Source organism: Lissotriton vulgaris, chromosome 4_1 (genome assembly GCF_964263255.1).
Source record: "Lissotriton vulgaris chromosome 4_1, aLisVul1.2, whole genome shotgun sequence".
Lineage (NCBI taxonomy): Eukaryota > Metazoa > Chordata > Amphibia > Caudata > Salamandridae > Lissotriton > Lissotriton vulgaris.
This window is the reverse complement of record NC_141691.1, coordinates 866,485,962-866,493,773: the sequence shown is the minus strand read 5'-3', so window position 1 is coordinate 866,493,773 and position 7,812 is coordinate 866,485,962. Positions and strand designations below refer to the sequence as shown.

The 7,812-nt window shown below is 43.5% G+C and overlaps 1 non-coding gene across 1 annotated transcript; it reads left to right on the top strand.

Annotated features, from left to right (window-relative positions):
* The first annotated feature begins 4,591 nt into the window (after positions 1-4,591).
* On the top strand, positions 4,592-4,698 carry LOC147722676 (U6 spliceosomal RNA). The gene has a single exon (XR_015295348.1). It is a non-coding gene; the product is annotated as a U6 spliceosomal RNA (small nuclear RNA).
* Positions 4,699-7,812: the final 3,114 nt, after the last annotated feature.

Genomic DNA, 7,812 nt, shown 5'->3' with positions numbered 1-7,812 from the left:
GTACTGTATGTAGTCACACAGGTGAGTGGTATGTCTTTGTTGGGTGCAGTATTCCCTTCCAAGAGGGTTTCCAGTGGTTGGTTTCTGGCCTATTTTTGACACTTCTTGAGTATTTTATCCGGGTACCCTCTGAGAGTAAGATTCTTGGATAGAGCAGCCACTTGTGTGTGGTATTCAGTAAGTTTACTGCAATTTCTTCTAGTCTTAGGTAATGCCCGTAGTGAAGGTTTTCTCTGAAAGCTTTCAGATGAAAACTAGCGAATTGTAAGAGGTTGTTTTTTGCGCTAGGTTTGTGATGTGTCTCCCAACATTACCCACAATTTGTCCCGATTGACAGTATCAAAGCACTGGATAAGTCCATGAAGGCCAGGATACTGTTGCATCAGTCAGTGATATAGGCCTGTAACACATAGGGTTGTTTCTGTCTCCTTTTAATACAGGGACCACTATTGCCTCTGTCTAAGTCCCAGGCAGTGGGCCAATAATGGCTGCTTTAAAGATATTGGTTGATAGCAGTGCCTATAGAATAGATTTTTCTCTTCAAATGGTCAAGGGGGTTGAGGCAAGATGGCGGCCGTGGCGTGGGCTGTGTAGGCAGCTCAGCTTCGCTCTCCTGTTCCCTCGGACCAGCGGTGTTTTTTTTCGGAGGAAGGCAGCATAGAACCCCCGAGGCTCTACAAGCTTAGCACCGGTGAATGCTTTGAGAAACCGAGTTATGAGCGGTGGCGATTCGTGGCTCTTTGACAACTATCCCGGCTCCGTGAAACTTACCGAGGCTTGAGGGTAGACGGAGGCGGTCTACCCTCAAGCCTCGGTAAGTTTCACGGAGCCAGGATAGTTGTCAAAGAGCCACGAATCGCCACCGCTCATAACTCGGTTTCTCAAAGCATTCACCGGTGTTAAGCTTGTAGAGCCTCGGGGGTTCTATGCTGCCTTCCTCCGAAAAAAAAACACCGCTGGTCCGAGGGAACAGGAGAGCGAAGCTGAGCTGCCTACACAGCCCACGCCACGGCCGCCATCTTGCCTCAACCCCCTTGACCATTTGAAGAGAAAAATCTATTCTATAGGCACTGCTATCAACCAATATCTTTAAAGCAGCCATTATTGGCCCACTGCCTGGGACTTAGACAGAGGCAATAGTGGTCCCTGTATTAAAAGGAGACAGAAACAACCCTATGTGTTACAGGCCTATATCACTGACTGATGCAACAGTATCCTGGCCTTCATGGACTTATCCAGTGCTTTGATACTGTCAATCGGGACAAATTGTGGGTAATGTTGGGAGACACATCACAAACCTAGCGCAAAAAACAACCTCTTACAATTCGCTAGTTTTCATCTGAAAGCTTTCAGAGAAAACCTTCACTACGGGCATTACCTAAGACTAGAAGAAATTGCAGCAAACTTACTGAATACCACACACAAGTGGCTGCTCTATCCAAGAATCTTACTCTCAGAGGGTACCCGGATAAAATACTCAAGAAGTGTCAAAAATAGGCCAGAAACCAACCACTGGAAACCCTCTTGGAAGGGAACACTGCACCCAACAAAGACATACCACTCACCTGTGTGACTACATACAGTACTGTTTCCAACCAGGTGACAAAATCAATTAATACACAATGGAAGATCATGCAAACTGGCAATTTGAAATGGGAAACCTCCTTTTTTCCTTAAAAAAAGTGAGAAGGCTGAAAGACTCCCTCGTTGGCACCCACCTGAGATCCAGAGGAAAGGATGTGACCCCAACTGTACTAAATTCATGGGGACTGCCGAATATTGTTAGACACTTCCCCTGCTGTATTTGCAGTGTGTGTCATTTGAAAACATCATCTAAGACATTAGACTTTGAACCTGACAATGTTTTGACACTGAAGACACACACTAATTGCAATACAATGAATGTGGTGTACCTTATTACATGTCCTGAAGAAAGCTGGAGAAACTCTCCATCTAGCTGAAACTAGTTGACCATACTGCACAGCGCCATAATGTAGTCTCACACTCTGACTACCATGCGCGGGTTTTAATCTTGACACCTACACTTATCCTTACAAGAAAAATGTTCTCAGTTTAGGTAGTCATTTTTAATATAGCACTTTTTCTTTAAGCACTGCAATTTTTGTATTGGAGGTTGCGCACAATTGTGGCTACATGTACCGTTTTCCAATTCCGTGACATCTTCCGATGGCACGGGCGGTACACGGAGCTGTTGCCCCCTTTTCCCCACATGATGAAATGCCGCCATGAGGGTGGTCTGAAGGGACCTTTTTAGCCCTTTGTGACGCAACACTCTTCCTCACACACGTATCCGGGTGATCCTCTCGCACCATTCAAGAAAACACATCAATTTGGACCTGGTCTTCTCTTTTTGTGTAGTGTACAGAAGCATTCATACATCCACTCAAGGAGCAGTTGCAGCCGGCCTGGCCTGCGCAGTACCCCAAGAGGAGCAGCCATTGCGAAGGAGGCACAACAGAAGCAAGAACCCCACTGCCAATGCCAATAGTAATGGTAAACCGTCAAAGACGCTTAAAAAGATAGAATGAATGAATGCAGGTATCACACCAAATATAGTCTGAAATGAAGTCACGAGGCCAGAACACACATGTTTGAAAAAAATTAGCCAGGCCTTGTATTTGCGATGCATTAACTATACAATGAATCAACTGCCCAAAATGTTGTGGGAGGATAGGGCCCAAGTCACAAAACTAACTTAAGACAAAATTCCTAAACTTACTACTTTTGGTATTCACAGAAGGCATTTAGTAGTATTAAGTTAGGATTTTGTCTTAAATTAGGATTTTGTCTTAAATTAGGATTTTGTCCTAAATTAGGATTTTGTCTTAAGTTAGGATTTTGTCCTAAATTAGGATGTTGTCTTAAATTAGAATGTTGTCCTAAGTTAGGGTTTTGTCTCAAATCAGGATTTTGTCTTAAGTTAGGATTTTGTCCTAAGTTAGGATTTTGTCCTAAATTAGGATTTTGTCTTAAGTTAAACTAAGTTTAACTTAGGTTTGTCTTAAGTTTAATTTAAGACAAAATCCTAAGGCTCAATATCAGTGACCATCTCGATGACAGTGTCATTTGGCAGAGTAGAAGATGTTATAATTTCCCAAGTTCTTGAAACTGTGGAACAGGACACAGCAGGTGTCCCACTATTCAGGATCGGGCAGATGTTTTAACTTGACTTTGTCCAATGAGATGTATCTGTTTTCTTTGTGGCCAGGAATAGGAGGTAAAATGACTGTTTGAGTACCCTTCAGGCCAAGCACTAGAACCGGTGCAGGATAAGAGGAACCAAATTCTTTTTTGTTCTACACCTTTTCTCAGACAAGATGTCAACCTTTAAGAAGCCAGCCGACCACTGGATTCTGTTGCGCTGCATTAGTTGTTGAAGACAAATGTTCAGTAGCAAGGCTGGCACGGGTCTCTTGTAGATTCTGTAACTTAGCAGAATGATTATCTAAGTCAAAAGTTGCGGCAGCAGCCACAACGTCGAGACCATCAAGGTCTAGCACAAATATTTTGATGCCAAAGAGAATTTAGAATGGGGTCTGTCCACCCAGAAGTCTTCTAGGGAGATTATTAAGTGCACGTTGGATGCCATACATATGGGCTAACCAGTTCCTGTCATTACATAAAACTCTAGCTGTCAAGGATTGCTTTAAGTCATGGTTCATTTGCTCCACAATTGAGTTGCCCTCTGGCCTATATGGAGACAAAAATTGCACCAGCACCCCCATAGACCGCATAGTATTCCTGTACGCCTTAGAGGCAAATGCTATACCTTGGTCAGAATGAAAGGGGCCACAAGCCAAAATCCCTACGAAGAAAAGCAAATCCCTGATGACAGTTTGAGCATCAGCACAGCATTGTGGCCATACCCAAAGGAATCTGGTACGCAAATCCACTGCAACTAAAGTATATTTATATGCAGTTTTTGAAGAAAAAGGACCACAGTGATCTAGGTACACACAAGCAAAGGCTGATTAGCAATGCTAAGCGGTCTTTGTGGGGGACGTGTAAGCACAGTGGGCTTAATCTTCTTACAAATGTCACAAAGCAGCACATAATTGCGGATCTGTTTATATAAACCATGCCACCAGCACCGCTGCTGCAAAATATAAACAGTAGCAGACGCTGCGGTGCGAGTTGGGAATCAGCTGATCTGCAACGTCTAGTATTCTAGCAAAAGGAACGTATCCGTGAGTTAACTGATAAGAATACTTCTAAGGGAAACCCTGTTGGTAATGTAGTCCCTTCTTTGTTGCAGCTATCGCTGCCAAAACATCATTATCATTCTTCATCATGGATCTAGTAACGGCTGCTACGGAATACGTGGCTATTGCAGATTTGGCTGCTTCATCAGCCAAACTATTCCCAACAGCGTGTGCCCTGACACGCTGGTGTCCAAGAGTATGTATAACATGAGTGAGTGGCAAACATGCTTTAAAATATGCCACTCGAGCCCAAAGCGTTTTTATATTTAATCGTGCTGCCATTCGAGTCTGAAAAAATAATTTTGACAACAGAAGAATAAGTTGTCTTTGAAAGATTGAACACAGTAATAGGAATGACAGACAATATTGTGCTCGCTTCGGCAGCACATATACTAAAATTGGAACGATACAGAGAAGATTAGCATGGCCCCTGCGCAAGGATGACAAAAAAAAAAAAGGAATGACAGACAATAAGAATCAAAACCTTTGAATCAGCAAACTCAAGAGCAAGAACTAAGGCATGCAGCTCAGCTAATTGTGCAGTACAGACTCCCAGTGCCTGAGTGTGCTCTACAAAAGAATTGAACTCTCCATTCACCATTGTACCTGAAACTTTAGCACACGCTGCCGAGTAAGCATGTTTAGAATCCGTGGCCGGTTGAGCTGAACCATGAGGTAAATAATACTCGCATAGTCTTCCAAAGGATGTAAAGACAAGGGAGGTGGATAAACATGTTCATAATGCAAGAACTCCTGTGTCTGAAGAGAAATGTCAAAGATAAAAGTGACACCGAGGGATGTCAAGGAAGTAGCCCATTGTATCCAATGGGGATGTAGAGGTTTTGAGTTTGGCACACTTGCCTTTGTAATTGCTTTTAAGGCAGGGTAAGGGGTAACCACCAAAATGTGTTTTCCCTATGACAAAGCGCGTTCTTTCAGAACCGGCATTTGGACAGCTGTCAACACTTTTTCGACAGATAAAAACCTCATTTTGGTTGAAGTGTATAAATGTAAATTGTATGGGATTGGCACTGTGTCTCCTTCATTGTACTTCAAGTAAGTGTAATGTAATGTAATGTAATGTAAAGGACACTTTTATAACGCACCTATCACTCCAAGGAGTATCTTGGCGCTCAAACAACCAGATGACAAGGTTGAGGGAAAGAGATCAACTCGATGGAAAATGCTTTACACTTTACACTAACGCTCTGCAGGCCACATCTGTAAGAGAAAACACCCAAGTTTTTAAAGCTTTTCTAAACTGAGTTTCGTGGGACAATGACCTAAGGTAAGGTGGAAGCTTGTTCCAAGCCCTAGCACCCAGGACGAAGAGAGATTTTCCTCCTTTGGTAGCCAGTCTGAATCTGGGGATTATTAGCAGGTTCTGACTAGCGGACCTCAGGCAACGGGTGGGATGGTACAGTTTAAAACCGTTACACAGATATTTAGGCCCTTGCTGTTGAAAGGCTCTAAATGTGATCAGCAAGATCTTAAATAGGATCCTTTTGCCAATTGGTAGCCAATGCAGCGCTTTAAGCGCAGCTGACGCAGATGACATACGGGGCCAGCATAGCACCAGCCGGGCAGCAGCATGTTGGACCATCTGTAGCCTATGGAGTACGGACTTATTGACTCCAGCATATAGGCTATTACAGTAATCCAGCCTCGAAGTTATTAAGGCAACTGCGACTGATTTTCTGGCTGACAGAGGAAGAAGGTCAAAAAACTTCTTCAGAGATTTAATTATTTGGAAACACATACCAGCTACGGCCACCACTTGCTGTTTAAAGCACAGTTGGTCATCAAATTTAATGCCCAGGTTTCGAGCAGACAAGATGGTATTAGGGGGGGCTTCAGCATCGTCCGGCCACCAGTTTTTCGGGGAAAACAGATTTTGATTTCCGAAAGGCAAGATCTCCGTCTTGCCGGAATTGCATTTGAGATGGTTCTCAGTCATCCATTTAAATGTGGCTGTTAGGCAATTTTTCAGGTTGTCCCCATCCAGTACCAGAATGAGTTGCGAGTCATCTGTATATGATATTGTACTGATCTGAAATGATGCAATTAGCTCAATCAGGGGTACCATATATAGATTAAAGAGAACAGGGCTTAACCTCGAGCCCTGAGGGACCCCGGAGCTGATGACCTTAGCTTCCGACTGGAATTTGCCCAAAACTGTAATTTGGCGTCTGTTGTTTAGAAAGTTTCTGAGCCAACTCAAGACTGTCCCTATTCCTGCGGCCACCAACCGGTCCACTAAGATGTTATGTGAAACCGTGTCGAAGGCTGCCGACAGATCTAATAAAATCAGGACAGCCTTCTTTCCCTGGTCTATGGCCATTCGTAGGGTCTCTGCTGTGAACAGCAGGGCAGACTCGGTAGAGTGTTTCGACCGAAACCCTGACTGGTTGGGATGTAGGATGTTATTCTCTCCAGAAAGCTCGTAAGTTGACTGTTAATGAACTTTTCCACCAGTTTGAACACCAATGGGAGCAGGGATATAGGCCGTGAAACCCACTGCGCCTGGTACAATATGTATCACCTCGTTTATGTGGTTGTCACGTGTTAGCTAATAATCAGATTCAAGCAAATCATATTGCAAAGAAGGTAATATAGCAGAATGTTCCGGTAACAAGCTGGCCTTTGAATAAGTAGGTTGTATCAAACCATAAAGTGGCTTGATATGCTGGGCATAACCAGGAATATAAGTACGCCCGAAAATTAAGAATCCCAGCAAAGGTTGAAGTTTTTTCAGTGTGGTTGGAGACTGCAACCATGCACATTTATCCAGGAAATGAGTAGCCAGGCCTCGTCCTTCATTGTTGAGCTCGTAGCCCACGAATAGCAGCGCATAACAAGCAATGTGAGACTTGGCAAAATTGAATTTGTAACCGTAATCTGCAAAATGCAGAATTATGCAGTCAACTCGACACAAATGCGGTCATAATTCGTCGTCTTTGAGATAGATATCATCAACATATGGATATGTGTCTGGGTCTATGCTGTCTAATAAAGAGACAACACGTGCAGAGAAAACTCTGGGACTGTTTTTTAGCCCATTGTGAGACGCAAGTATTATTTCTGGACTCTACCCGTTGTGAATGCAGGCCATTGGCTGCACTCAGGGGACAGATTACGTCTGTAAAAATGATTTGAAATATCCAGTGTTTTCTTGTATTTTTTACAAACTAGGCTGTCCACCAAGGCAGACCTGTGGGTATTTTGTATTGCAAAGCTCCGGCAATGGGAGTTCAAATGCTGGTAATCAAAAACTATGCGATACGATCCATCAGGTTTGGATACAGTAGAGAGCGGAATTTTTATTGGTGATATACATGTCTCAATCACGCCTTGATATTCCAACTGAGTGAGAATGTCAGGTACAGGACATTTAGCATCCCGTTTAATAGGATATTGTGGTTGCTGTTGTGGCATCGACCGTAAAGGAAAATCATGTTGTGGGGAATCTTATTCCCAGCCAACCTTATTATGGTACACAGCTAGAGCAAGGGCCAAAGCCAAGTCAGCTGCAAAGGCGTCTGCATGCTCTTTGGGAATGTAACATGAAAAAGTAGGAAGTATCACGTTT